Source organism: Lactuca saligna, chromosome 2, assembly GCF_052625555.1.
Source record: "Lactuca saligna cultivar CGN05327 chromosome 2, ASM5262555v1, whole genome shotgun sequence".
NCBI classification, from domain to species: Eukaryota; Viridiplantae; Streptophyta; class Magnoliopsida; order Asterales; family Asteraceae; genus Lactuca; species Lactuca saligna.
The window spans coordinates 153,219,637-153,224,363 of record NC_136418.1 but is presented as its reverse complement, the minus strand read 5'-3'; the positions used below and the strand labels follow the sequence as shown (position 1 = coordinate 153,224,363).

At 33.6% G+C, this 4,727-nt stretch overlaps 1 long non-coding RNA gene across 1 annotated transcript; it reads left to right on the top strand.

The window, feature by feature from the left end:
- Positions 1-3,095: 3,095 nt before the first annotated feature.
- LOC145029224 (uncharacterized) lies at positions 3,096-4,342 on the top strand. The gene is made up of 3 exons (XR_013676422.1): positions 3,096-3,439; positions 3,747-3,831; positions 4,205-4,342. It is a non-coding gene; the product is annotated as an uncharacterized LOC145029224 (long non-coding RNA).
- Positions 4,343-4,727: the final 385 nt, after the last annotated feature.

Below are 4,727 nucleotides of genomic sequence, written 5' to 3'. Positions count from 1 at the left end.
AGTCACCAAAGACATTCAAGACTTCATTAAAAACCTAACCTAGTAACAAATAATTATTTAAGCTTGCAAATGATGACTAGGTTCCACCGAAGTCAAAAGATGCTTGAAGAAATTAAGGCCTTATTTGAGAATAAGGGGTGCCTTCTTGCTCAAAAGTGGAAAAGATCCCATAAGTTAAAGTTAGCTCCAAAACTCCCTCACTACAATGCCATCAATCTCCCCCAAAAGATAAAACTCCATCGCAATCTCCTGCTAAGTCTCTACCAAAAGAAAAAGCTTTAACTCCCCCTCAATCTCCCAAGAAGCCAAATTCATTGCAGTTTCCAAGAAAAACCTCTCCAGTTAAAGAAGCAGAACTAGATCCTTTTATGTCTTTGGACAAATCTAATGAAACTGCAATTAAGCAGAAAAAAGGATGAATGGAGAGCAGTGAAAATGGTGGAATACATCTACCAAACTCAAGGACTTAGTATCCGAATGGATGAAGCATTGGTCAATACATGGGTAAATCCTACGCGAAGAATTCTTGATTCAGACTATGTTCCTCATCTGACGTACATTGATGAACTTTGGGATATTCCTTTATCTCCAAATGCTAAATACTTCCTAGTCTTTGAGCCTTTCGATCTTCGTATTCTAGACGAATGCAGACTTCCCATGGGGTTTGAAAGACTAAATGCTTTTCATCACAAGCATGGAAAGAAAATTAAAGAAATATGGTCAATGATGCTCCTGAAACCATTAAAACATTAAGTCTCGCTCATTCAAAAATGTAACCTTCTATCAATACACACACACACACACACTCTCTCTCTCTCTCTCTCACTCTCTCGCGCACGCGTGCGTCCTCTTTAAGAAGGAATACCACCGCATTCAAGAAGACTTTGTCTTTATGAACTCTGAAGAAATCTTCGCAATATCTAGGGTAGTCAAGAACAATATTGAAAAGCATCACAACATGAAACCAACATATGCTAAAGCATGTGATTTCCTCAAAGCTCTAGTATGTGACTTTGCGATGATTCATGCATAAATTTATCCTGTCCTTGCTGAAAATATGAATTTTCCTCTATTTGAACATGCCATATTCATTACCAAAGGAATTCAGGATCTGAGCATCGATTCCACAAGCTTTCCTGACCTTGGCATCGTCTTCAAGCTCTCTAAAAATAGCAAAAAAAAACACTTCCTTCCTACCAATGGGTTTCATAGATGCTCGAAGAATCAACTGGCAGACACCATCACGTATATTGAAAAATTCAAGTTCATTGCTGACGAAGTAAAGTTTGAAATAATCTGAAGAATCAAATGGATCTTTTAAGTTAGTAAGTTTTGGTGGATCATCATTAAGTTTCTTAAACTTAATTGATGAATGTGATAGATGCAAGGTCACTTAGTGGGGAATTGTTGATGTTTTAAAGTGGATCTCGACACCTATGAAGATTAATGGAAGTGAACACCTGATTGCGGAGTTGCAAAGAGTTCAAATAGAGAAAAGATATGGAATATGTGCTTATCTAAAAGACTTGAGTGCAGACCTGGATACCGAAGATAAAGATGCGATGAGTTTAAGCCTTTTGTCTTTTGTGGATACCGCAGTGTCAGTAAAGTAATAATCACCTTTTCTGACAATTACGTGTTGAGTTGGTATTGCCAGTCCAAGCATGGGAGCGTGGACGTCTTAATCAAGATTAATTTATATTATTTATTTAGGGACTTGTATTATTTCTTCGTATAAATATACAGTTTGTAAAACTTAGAAAGTGTGTCCGATCTTCATATTCCTTGTAATCAGTTCAAGTGAAATATAAATCTCCTTTTCTTTTAAATGTTTATGTTCTTCACTGTTCATACTTTGTTGTTCACCCTATAATATATTGTGTTTGAATGCAAACAAAGTTATGATTCAACAAGTATCATTCTTAATTGTGTATATTTAGTGAAGTATATTGTGACTATGTTTCCTTCTTAATTTCTGCTACTTATTATTATTGTTGAGCTTCACAAGATCCTCGAGATTAGCTTACATTATGCACTGTAATCTCATTTTCCTTAAGTTCTTGTCTAAACAACAGATATTCCTTATTTTTCAAACGTCACATAGATTGATTTGCATATGGTGGTCCAACTCAAACGGAAAATCTCGGAATCGGTTTTTTGATACTTCTTTGGGTTTTGTGGTCTTACGAAAATGCTACGGTTTTTAGACAACAACAATGTAGAAAATTTTTCATCTTTGATAATATTGTAGCCTTTTTTTAAACGGTTTTAACATAGAAATACTAAGATGAACCGTAGTTAGACTCTATGGTTCAAAAACTCAATCTTGTAATTTTGAACTATATTGTTCTTTTTGCGAGCATCTAGGTAGTTTTTTACTTAAAATTACCGTTGTTAAAAAAATGTCTATACTTTTAGATAACTTATATCTTTCAAAAGTAAAGCTTTTAAAATTTAATGTTTGGTGTCAATATCTTATATATTTATAATTAAGTAGAATATTTCATTTGTAGTTGTTAGTTTTTGATCTTTAATTTTAATGATCTTAAAATCTTACATGTAATTAAAACAATTCCAATTATATATATATATATATATATATATATATATATATATATATATATATATATATATATGGAATGGTTCACTTAAATTTAAAAAATAAGGATCTTGAGATTCAACCTCAGCCACATATTTCTCATTTGGCGTTCTAATGATCCAGCGTACCGGCAGCAACGAGGTATAGGGATGAGCAGCGGAAACGAATACCGACTTTTGGAATCAAAACTACCGGTTCTTGAATTGGAACTGTCTTAGGCGGTTCCGGTTCCGGTTCCTAAAGTCTAGAAACCGCCTTAAGCAGTTTTGGTTCCAACTTTCATTTTTACGAAACCGATACCTGCTGGATACCCGCCGATTCCGGTTCCAATACCGGGTACCCGGAACCGGTACCGACAGGTACCCGCATTTTTCTAAAAATAAATTATATTTTATATATTGGTAAATTTGTTTTTATAAAAAATAAAAAGAACGTTCACCCTAATCTCTTTTAGGGTTTCGCCAATTAATTCTTACCAAAAAGCGACGACACTCTCTTCTCCCATGAACTCTCTTCTTCTCGTCATAGACCAGTCGTCCCTCACATTACCAGTTAACCAAAAATATCGATTAGAGCTTAGAAGCACCTCACATTATCTGTTAACCAAAAATATCGATTAGAGCTTAAAATCAGGTGTAGTTTCAGTCGACGGTCATCTCTTGCAGTTGTATCTTGCAATCGTATCTCGTAAGTCGTAACCCTCTCGTCGAAGTCTTATCTTACGCTCAATCGCAGGTCATCTCTCGCAGTCGGCCATCTCTGTTCAATCATTCACAATCCCTGCTCACTTGACTCAGCAACTATAAGTCTAAAACCGAAAACTCTACAAGTCTTTATCAGGTCAGCTTCTTAATCTCGATTTCTGTAAATATGTGAAGTTTAATTATGAAAATCACGATTATTGGAGAATACGTGAAAATGTAGATTCCTTAGGTCGTTTTGTTAGAGGCTATTGCTTGAAATTTGGAAGCTTTCTACCGATAGTTTCTTGTAAACATATGAATTCTTCTTGTCAATTTTTTGTTCTTGTTCTATTTCTGTAAACATATGAACAACTAGCAGATGCGTAATTTCGTACCTCTTTTTATCATTTATGTGTCTGAGGTCATAATCTCATAGCTGATTTCCATTTTGTTTTTGCGTTTAGAGATGTTGAAGCTGATGGATGGGAACGTTATAACTTCTCAATCATATGTGAATCATGTCTAGGTGACAATCCTTACATTCAAATGGTAATCTCCTAAGTTCTAACACTTATTCTATCTTCTAATTTTGATGCATTTATTTATTAATTTCTTCTTTAAAAAACATTACATTATATTCTTTGATCCTTCTATAAACAAGATTATAAGTTTATTTTATACTTACTTTGTATTTGTATAATAATGACATGAATACTTGGCTTCATTTGATAACAATATATTCTTTGATCCTTTTTTTATTTAGATGGGTTCTGACTTAGAAGGGTCAAGCAAAAAAGTGGGAAGTCAAGTAGTCAACCATATTTGCAAAGTTTTAGTTTCAAATAACCAAAATCCATTCTTTTTAACAGTTGCATTTTGTTTTTGTTTCATTATGTCACATGTTCTTGTTTATGTTTACTAGAAAAGATGAAGAAATAAGCCTCATAGGTGATGGCATTAAGAAGGATGACTTTGGAGAGTGGTTTTGGATGTCACATGAACAAGCGATTGACCACATAGGGGGGAGAGAGAAAATGAAAGTGGCTCTATCAAGTACTAGTGCAGGGACTGAAACTTTAAATTGACAAAAAAAGTTCAATTCATTTAGCTTATTAATTTGTACGTAGAAGGAAATTAAGATGGATTATACTTGTGTTGTTTTAGTAAAGCAAGTACTAGTGAAGGACTAAAGGCATTAATGTCCATTTCTATTGTCAATATATCTTTAATTGATCCTTTTTTTTTATTTAGATACTACAAAGGATTACAAAATTGTGTTAGAATACACTTGAAGACTAGACAATATTCCTCTGATGAAATAGATAGGTTTGATGTTTGTACTTATATTGTTTTGGTTTTAAATGATCAAATTATTGTAAATATTTTGGTTTTATATCTTGTACTTGTACTGTTTCTATATGTTAATTTACATAATTTACATGACA